The sequence below is a fragment of the Eschscholzia californica genome, unplaced genomic scaffold (genome assembly GCF_041429995.1).
Source record: "Eschscholzia californica isolate CP2 unplaced genomic scaffold, dmEscCali1.0.p SCAF_5, whole genome shotgun sequence".
NCBI classification, from domain to species: domain Eukaryota; kingdom Viridiplantae; phylum Streptophyta; class Magnoliopsida; order Ranunculales; family Papaveraceae; genus Eschscholzia; species Eschscholzia californica.
This window is the reverse complement of record NW_028238472.1, coordinates 45,002,618-45,021,250: the sequence shown is the minus strand read 5'-3', so window position 1 is coordinate 45,021,250 and position 18,633 is coordinate 45,002,618. Positions and strand designations below refer to the sequence as shown.

General features: G+C 38.9%; 1 long non-coding RNA gene across 1 annotated transcript; it reads left to right on the top strand.

The window, feature by feature from the left end:
• The first annotated feature begins 268 nt into the window (after positions 1-268).
• On the top strand, positions 269-2,442 carry LOC147539633 (uncharacterized). The gene is made up of 2 exons (XR_015225812.1): positions 269-945; positions 1,706-2,442. It is a non-coding gene; the product is annotated as an uncharacterized LOC147539633 (long non-coding RNA).
• Positions 2,443-18,633: the final 16,191 nt, after the last annotated feature.

The window sequence follows — 18,633 nt, the reverse complement described above, 5'->3', positions numbered from 1 at the left end:
CTTTTGTCTGGAAACAAGACTAAGAAAGTTGTCCCCTATGCCAGAACATATAAATAGAGAGTGTGTGTGAGAGAGAGAAAGAGAGAGAGCGAGTGTGTTTAAGAGAGAGAGAGATAGTTAGTGCGTGCGTGCGTGCGTGCGTGCGTGCGTGAGTGCGTGCGTGCGTGCGTGCGTGCGTGAGAGAGAGGGAGACGAAAGAAAACGTGGTGGTGGAAGAACATACAAGAGTAAAAAAATCGTAACTGGTAAAAGTCGCCACCACCGCCACTGATGTGACACGAAATTGTCACATTTGGAGAGCCTAACTTAGACTAATTAGTCATTTTCGAGTGTTATCAATAATATTTTATGTGTTTTTCTTGTTTAGGTACCATATTTGGAGCTAAACATGGAATTCGGAATAAAGGGGACGAATTATCACTATCATTTCATGTGCCCAAAATGAGAGAAAAAGACTTCAAGCAAATCATATGAGAAGAGGAGTCAAAGACGAGCCCAACGGTGAAAACGGAAGTCAATTCCGAGTTCGGACGGAGAAGTTGTGAAAGAAAGAAGTCAAGGTTCGGTCTTAAAACAAGGATTCTATGAAGGCACCCTCCTTTGGTTATAATTCTAGAAGGCACCCTCTTGATTTCAAGTGAAGTCTCAAACCCAAGCCCAAAGAAGATGAAAGAAGGAAGAGATTTTGGAGGCACCCAATGGACTCAAGTTTGAGTCAAAGTCAAGGTTGACTAAAGCTAGGGTTTGAGTCAAGAGAGAAAGTGGTCAAAGACACTATTCATCTTCTTCTTTATTGATCATTCAACAACCAAGTAAGAGGGGAGAGAGGAGAGGCTAGGGTTTCAAGTTTGAGAAGTTGAAGGGTTTAGAGAGTTAAGAGGAGCTTGAGAGAGAGAAAAAGAGAGGAAGGAGAAGGAGGAGTGCCGGCCAAGCAAGGCCGGCCAAGTAGGGGTGTGCAAAAACAGACCGAACCAATTAAACCAAACCGATCCAAACCGGTCCAGTCGGTTTTCAAACCAAACCAAACTACGAGTGGTTTGGTACGGTTGTAGATTTCCAAAAACCAACTAGTTTGGTTCGGTAAGTGGATGTAATTTTTAGGAACCATTAAAACCAAACCGAACCAGTCAAGTTCAATTATTATATATAATTATATATTTACATAATTTTTTTCTAAAATATATCCATCATATCTCGATAATTTCATATAAATACATATCTTTGATCAAGTTCTTGCTAGAAACAAGAAAAACTACTACTCATACAAAACAATAACACTACCACAATGTAATGTTACTATCTAGTATTAGATTAAAACAATTCATGTATCCTAAATGTTACTAGCTACTATATAATATTTCGGTCGGTGGTCTGCACATGTCTTTAATGCTTTAAATGCTTTTCGACGTATTATGTTAGTTTGATTGTTTTTCCGGGTTTTTAAGGAGTGTTGTCTTGCTTTTATACGTCAATGTATGAAGAATGTAACTCGATTCGCCGATTTTCGTGGAGAACAAATTGTTTTTATGGATGGTTTGGTATCTACTAGTATCCAAACCTCTTATGATGGTTTGGGTAGTAACCGAACCAAACCATGAGCGGTTTGGTAACGGTTTGGAAAATCACTAACCAAACCATGAGTGGTTTGGTAACGGATGACACCAAAATACCGGATACCGAACCAACGAACACCCCTACGGCCAAGCTCAAGGCCGGCCAAGCTTGGCCGGCAGCAGCTCGGGCTGCATGGAGCAGCTCGGGCTGCTCGGGAGAGCTGCAACAGCAGCTGGCCGGCACGGGAAGGATGCACGGGAGCTGCTTCTGCAGCTCTCATGGACGCACAGCAGCAGATCTGCTCGGGACAGCAGCAGATCTGCCGGCAGCAAGCTCGGACTGTGTGGGTCTCGCTCGGGAAGGCACTAGGGACGCGCGCACAACACGGCAGCAGCTCGGGACGGATGCACACGGCCGGGACAGCACCTATGTGGCCGGAACCTCCATGTTTCTTGGCCGGATTTCTTGTTTCTTTGGCCGGAATTATCTAGGGTTTCCGGCCACTTTCTTGGCCGGAAACCTTAGGGCTTTTACTTCTCATGTCCTTGGCTAGCTTCCCATGTGATTTGATTTGATTTTGGGTTAGAAATTAGTAGAGAGAGAAAGCTAGGGTTTAGCTTTAATGGAGGTTTGTGATAAATGGAGAAGATGATGGTGGTCGCTATGGGGAACCCAGAAATTTGCTAAGGGGAGATCGGCTGCACCTTAAAGACTCATATTTTCCGACGATCTTAGCCTTGAACCACATCGAAAAAGGGGGATTCTCTCGTCATCTTCTTTCAATTTCTTATTTAATCACCATGTTTAGCTAACTTTAGTGTGTCGATTATATGAGATGAAATGTGATGAATTCGTGATTATGTTTAATATGATTTGATGTTTTGATTATGAATTGATGTTCATTTGATTCGATTATCGTTTTGATCGTATTTTCATGTGTCTTGTCAAGCACTTCGCATAGTTAGTAGACGAAACGAAGTATTCGATATCGATCGTAGTCTAAGTCATATTTTCATGTGTCTTGTCATGCACTTCACATAGTTAGGCGACTAGACGACACTTTCGATGACTCGGGATTAACCGAATTAGGCGTTTGTTTGACTAGGTATGATCGACGGATATACGTAGTACTTAGAAACATCTACTTTAGGAGTCGAACATCGATTATACTTCGACACATTAGATTGGATCATACGTAGTCGTAGGATTATCATTATGGATTCCCGGACTTCGACACCTCTCTCACTTATTTGTTGCCCGAATCGAGTCTTACCGTCTCCCGACTCTTGTTCCTCCGAACTCTTCTCTCGAATCTCTCTCGCCCGTTTACTTTTATTGTTAGTTTAGTTTATTTTACTCGTTTGCTTTATTCTCTTATCACCTTATTCGATCAAACCCCCATTTATCTTTGTTTCCTTTCCCTTTTTAGTCTAAGTTAGCATTTGATACATAGACCGGGGGACAAGACCCTTCGTTATCCAAATTACCAACCTATCCTTGGATCGACTCCGGTTTTACCGGTTACTACTTGATACCTCCGCTTGGGTGTGCAACCTTTTCGGGTGCATCAGCCACCACACTTTCACCACCCAAAACCTGCATCGCAACAAAACCTGCACCACATTTTCACTATCACAACAAAACCTCCAGCACCACCATCATGCCTCAACCATCACTATACCTCCACCTCCACCATTACCACCACAACTCCATACCACATCGCCGCTACAACATTCTACCACCATGCCTTTAGTATTACCACTTACCTCCACCACCACTGCCATACTTCCGCAACCACCAACACCACCATTACCATACCTCCATAACCACCACCAACAAACATCTACCACCACCACCTTCGAGCACCACTACCACTCTACAACTACCACCACGGTACCACCATCATACCTCCACCACCACCGTAGCACCATCTTACCTCCACCACCACAGTATACCAGCATCTTACCTCCACCAGCACTTATCGTACTTCCACCACCGCACCACAAAATTCAACTTTTGGGTAACAAACGACACCTCGTAGAGACTCTCATTGAAGTTTGACTTAAAAAAAAAAAGTTAAAAAAGAAAGATTTTATACTTTATAGAGATTGATAAATGTGCCTGAATAGCCCGAGTCAATTTGCCCATGACGTCACGGTGTTATCATGACATCAACAATTTAGTCTTGTCTGGTTACTTTTTGTGAGTCCAAATATCATTTTCTAAAAGAAATAACACACAAACAACTGATAATTCAGTTGGTAGTACATGTATTCCGAAACCGTAGAAGTTCATTCTCAATGCACGTGAAAACCCTACTGCATTGAACTTGGGTAAATGTATAATAAAGTAGTTAGATTTCTCTCAATAAAAAAAAGTAGTTGGGTCGGATTTAGAGTAGTTTAGTTGAGGTTTAGACCCGTAATGTAGTTGGACCTTAGGTTCTCTTTTGTAAGGGCATAAGTTACTTAGGTTCTCTTTTCTAAGGGCTTAAGTTCAACAATTATCGTACTTATCACATCTTATTGATGTGTCAATACCAATGTAATGAATACCATAGTTAATTCCAAAAGAAATAAAAGATAAGTTAGAAAAAATCACAGACCTGTTTGACTGCACATAGTTGGAATGTGCTCTTCCCTTATCTTTTTTATACTTACTTTCTTGGACTCACTTTTGCCATGAATAACTCATGTCTGCTTTCGAGTGTAGTATGAAGCCTAATTTAGTGTTAGATTTTAGTACATTGTTCTGTTTTATGTGCTTTGATAACTACAGTATTGGTCAGTGTATATACTCTGCAATGCAGAGGTCTCAAGTTCAATTCACTGAAGTGCAAATTTAAAAATATTAAACTTGTGTATTACAAAGTAGTTTATGTAGGTTTTAATCTATTTAATTCGTCAGGCTATAGGCCATTTAATTCGTCGGGGTTTAGGTCCAGTATTACTTCGACAGTTGTTGTGCTCATCACATTATCTCGATATATCAATGTCTTATACCCACTAATGTAAATCGTAGCCATTTCTCAAAAAAAAAAAATCACTTGGCATAACGCTACAAACCACCCATGTGACACTTTATTGAGTAATTATTGAATAATGATTGTTCTTTGGATGACATATTTTCAATTTTTACATATAATGTCTAGCAAATTTGGTAACATGTACTAGTTTGAGATTTTTCTTTTTTATGAGATATACTAGTTTGAGATTTGATATTTATGTTTGATTTTTTAAGACATATTTATGTTCTTTCAACAAAAAAAAAGACATATTTATGTTTGATCACATTTTGGAAGGCAATCGATACAACTTGGATTTGCACGTATATTTTCTGATTGTTTGATGTTTTATACATGTTTGATGTAAAATGCTATTGATCGTGCATGATGGCATGCTTATGTGATACAAGAAATTGGGTCGAATTTTTGTAAGTTCAAAACACATGTTATATTTTGTTTATTAAGAAACTCACACATCTGTAAATTTAAATATTTAAATTTGTTTAGTTAAAACTCCAAATGCAATATAACCAATGCAAATACGTTTTGCAACTCTTTTACACACTAGCTGCAATTATTTTACAACAAATTGCTAAAAAATACCAAGAGAGTTGGAGGCTAGAAAAAAATTGAGTGATTATTCAACGGAACAAAAATTGATAGAGAATTTTGACTAGATTTTCCCAATGATAGGGCATACATTTTTTGCAACATTTTCAAATTAAGTTGATTGAAGATGCACCTATAGAGCATGGTATTTGATGTTTTTTTTTTTTTTTTGTTAAGAGAGCATGGTATTTGATGTTGGTTATTTGGTTGAATGAAGGTATAAATCCCTTTACTTTATTTCACAAGTTTTTTTTTTTTTTTTTGTTGAAAGAAGAAATACAAACAAAAGCACTACAAATTAAGATCCCACTTCATGTTGTCTATAGAGAGCCACGTTCTGGGAATCCTGTGTTTCCGTCCCCACTTCGCGAGAGCGTCAGCCAGGCCATTCGTTTTCCTCGGACTGAACTGAAATCGGATTTGCTCGAAGTGGTTTATTCGAGCTCTGATTTGTTCGATGTTAGATACTGATTGCCAGTTAATAGCTATGTTTCTGTCATGAATATGCCTTATCAGATTGTTGTTGTCGCTTTCAATTATGATGTGGTGAAGATGTAGCTCTTCCGCCCATGTGACAGCTCTAAGGATAGCTATGCTTTCGCATTCTTCCGCCGTTTGTCCCCTGATGCAATCCACTCTAGCCATCCTGAAATCACCGTTAGCATCATGGATGATGTTTCCGATGCCTGCCGGCGTAGTGTGGTTTTTGAAAGAGGCGTCCACGTTTATTTTGAGAAAAGGTGGTGGAGGTGGTTGCCACTGAGGCGGGTCTGCCTTCCTTTTAGCTCTAAATTGCTCAGGGATGTTTGTTATATAGCATTGGATTTGCCGGATAGTCTGCGTCGGCTGGATGTTTTTCTTGCCGAAACTTTTCTCGCATCTAGCTTTCCATATAAACCACATAATTTTTGCCAGAAGCTCGGTCGTTTCATCTTCCAACGAGGCCCAATGTGTAATCCATTCCGGCACGGAGCCAATCTCATCCGTTTTTATGCTGTAATAGAACCAAATTGCCCGTGCAAAGTTGCAGTGGAGAAGAATATGGGTAACAGTTTCCCGATTGTCGCAAAAGGCACATGTATGATCGTTGCCAATGTATCTACCGATTTTGTCTTTTACCGGAAGGCTGTTGGTGCAGCATTTCCAAAGAAAAAGTTTGATTCTGGGGATGGTCCCAATGTTCCATATGAATGCCCAATCTACCTTTTCCGGAGTTCCGGAGTCAGAACTAAGATGCCTATACATAGATTTTATAGTGAATTGCCCAGAGTTTGTGAGTGTCCATACCATTTCATCCTCCTCCGAGGGGTGAAGGTTGATGCCAAGGATCGCGTTGCCGATGTCCTTGTCGAAGTATCTTTGCAGCAGGTTTCTCTTCCAAGAATTATTGGCGATTAGTTGATCAACTGTATTTAGGGGACAATTTTTTAGGTTGAGTAGCGGTGGAGGGTGGTTAGGTATCCAGAAGTCCTGCCAGATATTGATGTTGGTGCCTTGGTTAATGTTCCAGAAGATAAGTTTTGAGAGGTTTCCGATGGGTTCGGCAAGCGATTTCCAGACCCATGAGTGATTTTGTTTTGGGGGGGTGGGTTTATCCGTTTTTGGGTAGTATTTTGCTTTTAGGAGTTGAGCCCAGGGTGCTGAAGGATTTTTGAGAAGTCGCCAGCCAAGTTTACATAGAAAAGCTGCATTGTCGATGGCTGGTAATCTAAGTCCCAGTCCGCCAAGATTGCGAGGACGACAGATTGATGCCCAGTTAATAGTGTGAATGGATTTTGTTTTTCCCCACCAGAATGACCGTTGAATGGTCTCTATGCGTTTGCTGATGCCTTTGGGAATGGCAAAGCATTGCATCTGATATCGGGGAACCGCCGCGGTAATAGACGAGATGACTACAGTGCGGCCAGCTTGTGACAGTAGGTTAGTTTGCCACTTAGACAACTTATTCTGAATCTGAGCCAGCAGGGGTTCGAAGGTCTGTTGTTTTTGGGACCCTATGAACAGCTTGGTTCCAAGGTACTTGTCTAAATTCGAAGCTTGATGAACTTTCAGTGATTTGGTGATGATCCTTTTGAATTTGGGGTGAGTATTTTTGGAGAAGAAGATGGTCGATTTGTTGTAATTAATTACTTGACCCGACTCGGACCCGAATACTGATAGGATGGAAATGAGGTTGGAGATGTTGTCCAGAGTGTTCCTCCCGAAAATAATACAGTCGTCAGCAAAGAGAAGGTGGTTTATCTTGAAGGTGGCTCGAGCAGTGGAAAAACCGATGAATTTGTGAGGACTATCAGGAGAGTCAAGCAGGCGACTCAGGCCTTCCATGGCTAAGGCGAACAGGAAAGGCGACAGTGGGTCTCCCTGCCTTAAGCCTCTAGTCACATTAAAAGCTGGGCCCGGTCTGCCATTGATAAGCACTGCCATTGAGGAAGAGGAGATGCAGGCGTGTATCATTTTGATCCATTGTGTGTCATATCCTAGGTTAACCAGAATGTCTTCCAAATAATGCCATTCAACCCGATCGAAGGCTTTGGACATATCCAATTTCAAGCCAAAAAAGCCCTTCGATCCACGTTTATTCTTGAAGGAGTGAGAGATTTCCTGACTGATGATAATATTATCTGTGATTTGGCGACCGGGGACATAAGCCGCCTGAAAGGGGGATATGATGTCTGGGAGGGTAGTTTTCAGCCTGTTTGCCAGGATTTTGGTGATGATTTTATAGGTTGTATTTAGTAGGCTGATAGGTCTGAAATCAGCTGTGGTTTGAGGGGCTTTGGATTTAGGTATGAGACAGATGTGGGTGTGGTTTGTTGCGGGAGGTAAAGTGGCTGTGGTGAAAAAAGTTTTGACCAGCTGAAGGATGTCTGGTTTGACGGTTTCCCAGTTTGATTGGTAAAAGAAGGGAGGAAAACCATCCGGGCCTGGAGCAGCATCAGTTTTCAGGGAGAAGGTGGATGCTTTGATTTCCTCCTCGTTGGGAGATAGGATGAGGAGGTGATTTTGTGAAGCAGAAATCTGAGTAGTGAAAAGGTTTTTGATAGTGCTAGTGGGGAGTAGGTGGGCCGTGGTTGAGATATTTCGAAGGTTTGTCAGGAAGAGATTAGAAATCTCCTGGGAATCCGAGCACCAAGAATTGTCATCTCTTTTGATGTATGATATGTGATTTTTCCGGTTTCTGGTGATTGCTTTGGCGTGGAAGAATTTTGTATTTCTATCTCCCAGCTGAACATGCGCTACTCTGGATTTTTCCTTCCAGATACTCTCCTGCCGGTTGTAGGCCTCCTCCAGCTGGGTTGTGAGTTGAAGAACACCCACAGGATTATTCGAAGTCTGAAGCAGGGTGGTTAAGTGTTTGATTTTTTTCTCAATGTGGCCAAAGACCGTTCTATTCCACTGAGAAAGTTTGATGGCTAGCTGGTTAAGCTTCTGCTGAATCAAGTAGTTGTCCCTGGACCAGTGTTCGAGGATAAAGGCTTGACATTGTGGGTGGGACATCCAAGTTCTTAGGAATTTGAAGGGTTTTGCACTCAAGAAAGAAGAGGAGTGGGTGGTAAGTAAAATAGGTAGGTGATCAGATCCCACCCCTGGGAGGTGAGTGATGCTGGAGGAAGGGTAAGTAGTAAGCCAGTCCAAGTTGGCGAGCGCTCTGTCCAGACGCTCTTGGATCAGTGTACCATGGAATTGCCTATTGGACCAAGTGAATTGTGGGCCGCTGAAGCCTAAGTCCTGAAGGCCCATATCCTGAATGCTGGACACAATTTTCCTAGCCGAGGGAGGGATAGGTTTAGGGGGATCGCTTTTATCAGACGGGTACATGATAGTATTCAGGTCACCAATGACAATCCAAGGAGTGGGTTGGGCTGAGGATACTTCTTTAAGGATGTCCCAGGGTATTTGTTTGTCTTTGTTGTAGGGGCAGCCATAAAACCCGGTGATGAGTAGGTTGTTTGCCTGATCTTGAAAGTGAAGGGACACGTGAATCATGTTTTGTGAAGTCTGTAGAATCGAGAGGTCAATATCCGTTTTCCAGAAGAGGGCTAGACCCCCTGCTTTGTTGACTGGTTCAACTGTTACCTTCTTGTAACTATTATGAAGGTTGAGGAGCTTGTCCAGATTCATGTTCATGCATTTTGTCTCGGACAGAAAAAGAAGGTCAGGGTTGTGTTCTTTGAGGAGAAGCCAGAGGTGTTTTCGGTTTAAAAAGCCTCCACACCCCCGGACATTCCAGGCCAGGATGGTTAAGGGGCTCGGGTTTGGTAGGTTTTGAAGGGTGAAACCCGGGTTGCTCATAAGGGTTTGACTAGAAGAGGTCATCTCCAAAAACAGCAAGGGCCGGGGACTGCCGCGAGACGGGGAGAAAGAAAAAGAAGGGTCCACCAACAAGCACACGAAAGACTAGAGGCACCAACAGGATTAAACCGAAACAAAAAAGACAATAACCACTAAAAGCAAAATAAATCTAACGGCACCCCGGGGGGGGCGCCTACAAAACCTGGACGTCCTGGTTCACTTCGCAAGAGGCACAAAAGGTGGGGCCAGGCCACTACACTATCACCCTCGAAAGGGGACCAGACTCTTGCAACTGAACCAGGAGATAACTAACAGAAAAAAGGACAAAAAACAGAAAACTAACAACCAAACAAGCAAAAGCAGAAAAATAACTAAAAACAAGGAAACAGGCTGGACTAGACGGGTGGACTAGAGGCCCCCACCACTTCATGAGCATTGATCATCTCCAAGCTTTGGTAAATGGCATTGGATTGGTCGAGAAGGTGCCTGGTTTCCATGTCATCCACCAAACGGGCAAGCAGTCGGGATGAAGGGGGTGAGTCCTCTGAGGAACTGATCGAGAGGGGTGAGGAGTTGGTTCGAACTCGTTTTCCACTGGTGTTAATCCGAAGGGTTTCATGGTTATGGGCCCTCACTGGTGATGGTGGAGGTGCCCGAAGAATAGGTTCTTCTGGCCTAGGGTTTTGATGGTCTTCCTCTGTGTCCTCCATCGGCTCGTAACTGGAGTCGTCTTCGTCATCGGAGTTGGGGATTGGTTCTGGTTCTGGGCAATGGCCGAGAGGGTGTTCGATGATCCGGCATGATTGACATATTGCTCCGGGAAATTTTTGATAGCTAATATTAATGGAGCATTCTCTGTCGGCAAAGAGAAGGTTGATGACAGCAAGGAGTGGTGTACGAACATCATATAGAAAGTGAACTTTTATGACCTTGTTGTTGATGAAGCCCAAGCTTCTGGGTTTGATTTCAATGATCTTCCCCATCTTTTCAAAGATCACATCCAAGTCTTCTTTGTTTTGGATGGAGAGGGGAAGTTTGTAGAGGGTGCACCACATGGGCTCAAAGAATAGGTCGTCTACTTCCTCATTCAGTGGGAGTACCACCTGTTTGAGCACGAGAAGACGACCCCTCATAATCCAGGGTCTTCCAGCATTCAGGGTATTAAGGACGAAAAGGCTTTTGGGTTTGATCAAGAAAGTGTTCACCGGACCTTCAACACTAGAGTAAAAACAGTCCCTGAAAAAGACCGAGAGGGGATAGAGCATACGCCTCAGTTGAGCTAAGGAAGCCTCTTCCGGGCAGCACCAACGTGCTACCCAGCCTTCCGTTGTCTCCTGAAGCTCGTGGTTAACTGAGGGTTTCTGGTAGCGGAGAGAGAGGTGACCCCTTGGGGAGATAGCAAAGTGAGTGGCCATGAGGGGTTGGGAGGGAGACAGGGACGAGGGAGAAGGTGATGTTAGGGTAACTAGGATGGTGAGGAAAGAAGAAAGAAGGGAGAGGAGAAAAGAGAGGGTTCTGTTATGGATTCTTTGAAGTAGAAGAAGTGGAGATGAGGGAGGTTGAGGGTCGGGGAAGGGGTTTAAAAGGAGGAGAGGTAAGGGGGTAAAGCCTAAACCTACCATGCAATGATCATATTGCATGCTCTGTAATTGGTGGGAGCCAACCACCCGTCACTAACTACTCGTCGGACAAGACGAGCATCAAGTCGAGAAGCACAAAACAAACAAGAAGGAAAAGAGGAGGCGCAATAAAACCAGCTTCGGAAAACCAAACGACAAAAGGTAATAAATCAGAAGGAGAGAGAGGAGAGAGAGAGTAATAAATGGTCAAGAAGACCAAGAGATTCGCAGTAGCTCGAGGTGACGTACCTTAAATGAGAGAATCAGGCGTGTTCCAATCACTCTCGGGGTTGCCGAACGTCTGTGTTTGATGACCTACGAGATGACACTCCACCAACGGCGAAGTTACCGTCTGAGACTCAACCAAGCTGCATGCAAGAATGATGACGGAGGGTTTAGGAAGCTCTTCGTGTTATTGGGAGGAGGTCGAATCACTCAAGCTTGAGGTAGTGATTAGCCTAGAACGAACGATAAATGAATACCAGAGATGATTTGAGGCAGGATCTTAGAAGGATTCGGAAGCAAAAGGGTTGCCGATGGGAGATCTTAGGGTTTCTGAGCTTGGAAGTGGGGGAAGTGGAAAGGGGAGGGCTGACGTCACTGGGGAGTCTCTCTCTCCTAAAAAAACTTCCTCCCTGATGTGTGTTCTATTTATTTCACAAGTTGGTGAAGTGAAGATTCATTATTTATTGACTTGTACGGTATGAATAAAGTAAGGTTTTTCTGAGATTACCTCCTTCAGTAATTGGTAATTGAGTTTACTCCTTTCGATTTACAATCTTTGTCAAAACTACTAAGAACATGTTTGGCATATGATATTATAATTATAAATTAAATAATATACAAGCAAAATCAATCTTTTTTTTTTGTTGAGACAAACAAAATCAATCTTTATTAATCATATTTGCAACCAAATTAAATAATAAAGTAAGGTAGAATAACTACTAGGAATTATATTGAAGAATAATTGCTCTTGGTAGTCACAATTATTTCACGTAGACCAAACACAACCCTTAAGTTTTTGTTAAAAATAGTTGAACTAAAGGGTAAGCTAAATTACTCATTATTAAGGGGAGTAAACACAATTACTAATTAGTGAAGTGGAAGTAAACTCAAAGGAATGTATCAGTCTATAAGCAATTTTTTTTGTTGAGGAAGTTTATAAGCAATATAACCTAAGGTTCTTTATTGCCTTAAGGGCTCAAAATGACTTTGACGATGACCATTGTAAAGCTTATTCAATGCACGTTGATGTGTAAAATAGACAAAAAGAAAAAAAGAAAAAGAAGAGATAAACATAATTATGTTATTAGCAAGTTGTCATATTTTTTCTATAATCCCCTCTTTACTCTTTTATGTTGACAACATATATAAATGTGTTGTTAGAAACTGTTGAATATATACAATAATCTTTTGACTTGTTATAAAATGTTGACAACAAATATAATTGTCCGGACTTGTAAATGCTGACAACATAAATAATTATGTTGTTAACAACATACACAATGCATTAGCTAAAATATTAATTGTCCGTTAACGGATTTGTCAAATAGAAAGGACAATATGTATAACATTTTAATTTTTTTTAAAAGAAATATTAAAAAATACATTAGTCCAAATGTTTATGTCGAAAGCATAAAAAAAATGCGGAAATCATTTATTTATTGACAAGACAAATCAAAAAAAATTTTGCCAGTCAATGTGTTTGTCAAATGAAAAAGAAAAAAATGCAAAACACTTTTGCAAAACAATTTTTGAGCAAAAACGAATTTGTTCAGAAATTTACGAAATTGTTGAGAGCAAAATGACGTTTAATCAGAAATTTTCAAAAATGTTTTTCACTATGATTTTAGTGGCGTGGGGGGATTCATTTCGGGGGTAAAACTCTATTTTTACGAAATGATTTTTTTTACAATATTATTCAGATTCAGGTCTAATTTGTTATTATCCCCCAGATTTTGAGTTCTGTAATTATCCTCTCTAAAATAAAGGAAGGTTTACCTTTGAACAAAAATAAAAAAGAAAGGTTTCCAACAAAATAAAGGTAATAAATTGGGGAGAGAGTTGCATACTAGTAGAGGCAGGGTGTAAATAGGTTAGGGACTTTTCTCTTACAAGAGTTACTTATGGTGGGGTTCGTTGAGTGTTGTGAGTAGGGGTGAGAATTGGTCCAACCGGGCAGTCTAGGAACAATTACCCATCTAGTTCGGGCGAAATGAACGCAACTCAGATTTGTTTGTTTGGACAAACTGCACCGACATGTCAAATACCAATTGGTCGGGCATTGGATGTACATCCTAATTTAATAAAAAAATTAAAAAAATCACCAATTTCATCAACTTAGTAAACAATACGAACAAAATTAAAAACGCCAACATAAAAAATCATCAATAAGAAAATCTTCTGATAATGATAAAAATACACTAGGTCGATTTTAGAATCAGGGTGAAGGATTTCTCAAAATAGAGAGTCAAAGAAACAGATGATGATTCAACACCATAACTCAACAATTCTAGAGAGGTGAGCTTCTAAGAGAAAAATGAGAACAGATACTCATTATTATGAATTCAATGGGTACAGTATGAAAACTCAATGGGTACAAGATCTTGACTCAAAGCCAAATCAGGTTAATCATTAATTAGGAAAAATAAATTGCATTGTCAAAACCTCCTATATTCACTAACAAAACTCTACCAAATTTTGGTATATTTACTTCAACACAACAAATGCTCAGCATTTATGCTGTAATTTTCTATTTTTCTTGTATTTTCTTTCTAAAATGGAAATAAAAGTACATGGCCTAATAGCCATATGCGTGGGTATAAATATTGCAGTCGGTCTTGTAATAAAAACTCATCAAAAACAATAAATGTATATTATAAAGTCTTAGAATTCCCGTGTTGCAATCACCTGCATTGGTTGGAGAAAAAAGCTGAACCAAATGTCAAACGATTAGGTTTAGTCCTATGTTACGCAAGGACATTATTAAAGTCCTCGGTCTAACGTGAATTAAAGCGAGCTCAACTGCATATGTCATATACTGAAGACAGAGCCATGAATGAGTACAAGGACGGACTATGAATTGAAACCAATAAAAAAGCAATTAATCTTCAGATAATGTCTAGGGTAATATATAACTTAATACACCATATACACCTAGACCCTACATTTAAATATTTTAGTTGGTTTTGTAATAAAAACGCATCATAGTAGATGAGTATTATAAAGTCTTATTGGCATGTTACAGTCAATTACCTTGGTTGGTGGAAAATGTTCAATTAAGTTACACAATATATTCTCAACAAAAGAGAAAAAAAAAGTTACATAGTCATAGTATATGTTACTACAAAAAAAAAAAAGTTATATAATATCTAGGGTGTTCATTGATCAAAAGGGTGGAAATGGGAAACACCAAATAACCTAGTGATCTTTCAACAAAAAAAAAATAACCTAGTGATCTCTGGATATTGGGGGGTTGGGCTAAAGACCGAAAACAAAAACCCTAATAAGGGGATAGTCTGTGTCAGATGAAAAATTGGGAGTAGGTCCAACGGGTAAGAGGCTATGACGAAAAGACGTAAAACAACATCGATTTTTCGAAAAAACGCACATAAATCATTTTAATGGAATTTTTTAGACCATTTTGTTATGTACAGAACATAGTAAAATAGATCTGATTTCATTCACAATTTTAGGGATCTAAAAAATTGTAGATTTCATTCATACAACTCTTAATTAGAACCCAAAACATAACAGATCTTACAAACCTCTTACAAATAAATCCAAGTTTGATCACAAATAGTAGACCAATTTAGCAGAGATCTTCAATATATTTTAAAGATACCAGATTTTTTGTTATTCGATTTAATTTTTAAGAAATCCTGGATTTTGATTTTAGGGTTTTAAGATCCATGAATCCAGAAAAATCAAAGATTTTATTCAAAAGTCTCTTAATAAGAACCTAACCATACAAAACCGATCATAAATGATCAACGATCCTTGATCTTCTAAACCATATGAAGCTGACCCTTGATCTTCTTTTAGAGGGAGAAAGAAACCCAAAATATCGATTTTTGATCTTCTTTTAGAGGAAGAGAAGAAGATCTACTTCATTAGAGAGCGAAAGAAACCCAAAATATCAGAGATTTTAGTGGCAAAATTGAGAGAGAGATCAAATATGGAAGATTTGGTTCCATGATTGGCGGGATCGAAAAATTTCGTCAAATTTTCTAAAAGAAAATGCGTCGTAGAAACAATTTTGAGAGAGGAAGAATGTAAGATCTGAATCTTTTATGAAGCTAAAGAAGGTAAGATATGAACAAATGACAAGTTTTAGCGTTTATGGAATATTTGCACCTCATGATTGGACATGAATTTAATCCTCAAACTGTCTTTAGTCAGAAAATAGAAGAGAAGTTGTTGAATGTCCCGTCGAAGGGCAAGAGGGGAAGAAAAAAAAAGTTGTACTTTCTCTGACATTTAGACCTATTTTGAATTTTTTTTATTGCTGGATTGGATTCGAATTTACCCCCCAAAAGTTGGGCCTCCAACTCATTTTCTCTTGTATATTGCAGTCACAATATTTCTTGTATGTTAATGTGGGACGCATTTTCAACAAAGTCAAGATGTCCGAGTGGTCTAAGGGGCCAGACTCAAGTCCATGGTCTTCGTGAGTGGGTGTGAGTTCAAATTCGACATTTAACTATTTATTTTCAGTATATATCCTTTTTCTCATTTAAATGCAAATTTTCGCTACTCTTGTTTTTTTTTAACCGGCTACTCTTGTTTTATAAAAGGCTTTGAACATCAGAAAACCATTACGTATTCTCCTCCTTTCTAAATGAACTTCATTAAAAAAATTATGCTACATCTAAAAGATATAATTTACCTAACCCTTTTTTCTAAAAAAATAGACTGCGATAATCATTACAAGGTATTGATACGTTACGAAGAGATAATACAAAGGTACATCATGATTCATGAATATAATATACATCATAACTGCCGGATACATAGCATAAAGCCCATCCTAAATAAAGAGCCTAAGAGCATCTCCAATGCAAAACTCAAAAAATTTTCCAATTGGCTTATGTGTTAAGTCTTAATTAAGATTCTCTTTACTATGTGGTTAACTTGAGTGTCTCTAATTCAAGTCCTTCTCCAATGCAACACTCTAAAAAACTCTAATAGAGACACATGTCACACATACATTTAATAGAAAAAAGTGGTTGAGAAAGAAAGACTTTTTACTGGTCCAAAAACTAAATTTGATGACTAGGTAAGACTCTCAAAAGAGATCTCAAAAATAGAATTTCTAGTTGAGACATTTTAAAACTTAATGCTTCAACATCATCTTAAGATCTCAATCGAGTTTTGCATTGGAGAGGGTTATTCTCAAAAAAAACTCTAAAGTCCTAGGTGGCACTAAAGATTTTAAGATTGAGTCTTGCAATGGAGATGCTCTTACGCCGCATCTGATAGCTAGTTTTATCTTTACAGCATTTCCAATGCAACACTAAGTCTCGAAAATTCAGAATGTTATGTAAATGAGTAATTTTTTGTTTTATTTTCATTTCGTACGATATTTTGATGGTATCCAAATGTTGCAGTTATAAAAGAGTATCATATTCATTATCCTCTCGATGATCTATCTGTCATATAAACCAAATGTAAGTATTAAACCTCTTACTAAAGCTCGAAAAATTGGATTTATTAGGGAGTTTTGAATTAGAAATTAAAGATGAACATTCGTTGATTGCCAAATATTTTTTGCTCAACTCAAGCCAATCCAATTAAGACATCAACCAATTAATTTTGGTCTAGTTCGAACCAGTTCGTCCCACTTCATCAGTTGGTTTGTAACTGATGTAAAAGAATCAATGTTATGGAGCTTTGAAGCCTACTATTCATCATTCTTTTCATTCAATCTTCAACGTCAACAAATATTCCAACAACTGTTAACCTGTAAATTTCGAGGTATCGCGGAGTGATTAAGAGTAAGTGAACTTTGAAATATCGGATATTCTTTCTTCTCAAGACGCTTAAATTTATCAAACTCGGGGTATAATTTGAACCAAGTGAATAAAATAAGTGATGCAACTGGAAGTGTTTTTGAAGGATATGTCCTCGACTAAGATGACAATACGCTCAATTTGTGGGGATAGTGAAAATGATGATGAAGACCATCAAGTCTGGTCGTTTTAGAAATCGTGATGTTTAGCTAGAAACCAATTATAATCGAAGAATTACTCAGATGATTTTCGACTAACTACGACTAGATCCTTCAATGGGTTAGACCAAAGAGTGTCGACTCGATCGAAAATATGACTGAGGGAATGGAATGAAAGAGCTTGGATTATATATACCTAAAAGTAACTAAAATGGTCTGGAAAAAGCCAGGACAAAAATACCATTAAATGAGGCAAAAGCGCCAAAAGCTGGTTGGGCCCATGGCCCACAGAATGGCTTGTCCGGCCAGACTAAAAGAGTCTCTGATGGGAAAAAAACCCATTTGGGAACTCTACTCATATTTGGACTCTTATAGAGTCTTAATTTGATTAGGTTTTCTGATTCTTCAAGTCTCTATATAAGGAGCTCATTAGAACAGAAATACGTGTGGGATTTTCTCAAGTAAATTTTTATCGATGTCACCTAAAGCAGAAGAAAGAAATGGAGGAAAAATTTTCAACTATCTGTCAAGTCTAAAGGAGAATATATTCTTCATCTTCACTACTGAAGAAGGTCTTAACTAACTGGAATGGCGATAGATCAATTCCATTGCTTTCGTGTTTTAAGTAAAGGAGTTGCACAAGTGGAGCTCTTGATATTCGAAAATAAGCAATCAATTCAGTCTGAGAGAAAACAATATAAAGTATATTTCTAACCTAACTAGTTCATCTTGTATTTATGCACGAGTTTGTTGCAACCTAATGTTAGACGTAAGACGTCTTAGATTCTGCTTACAACATTTGGAGACTCCATAATCCAGCAGTGGCGTCAGAGCCTCCAGAACGAGCTAATTTTTACTAGTTTAAGACTAAATTTTGATTTAGTAGATAGATAAATCTAAAGAGCTTCACATATCAATTTGATGAATTTCGGATTAAATTTGAGATTATCAAATTGGTTTTTTCAAAGTATTATTTGGAAAAATTTTAAAAGTTTTGGTTTTGAAAAATTTTGGTTCTTGAAAAAGTTCCAAAAAAAAAATTGTTAGCCAGAGGAGTCAATCATCCGATAGAGACATGGTGCCAAACTTTTTTTTGAAATCGTACACATAGATTTCTGACATAACTATTGACAACAAAATATCTTTCGTAAGAAGCAAGATACATTGCTTCCGTCACGAAACAATAATATAGTACAAAATAATGTTAGCTGAACAAATAATTTTTATGAGAGAGAAAACAAAAAAAAATAGATCAAACTTGTACTTATTTGTATTTTGAAAAACTATAAAATTTCAAACCAACAAACTTATATACATTGATAATCTATCAAAAACAACCGTTAATGGAGCTTCAAGATGTTAAGTTCACAATTATATAATAATCG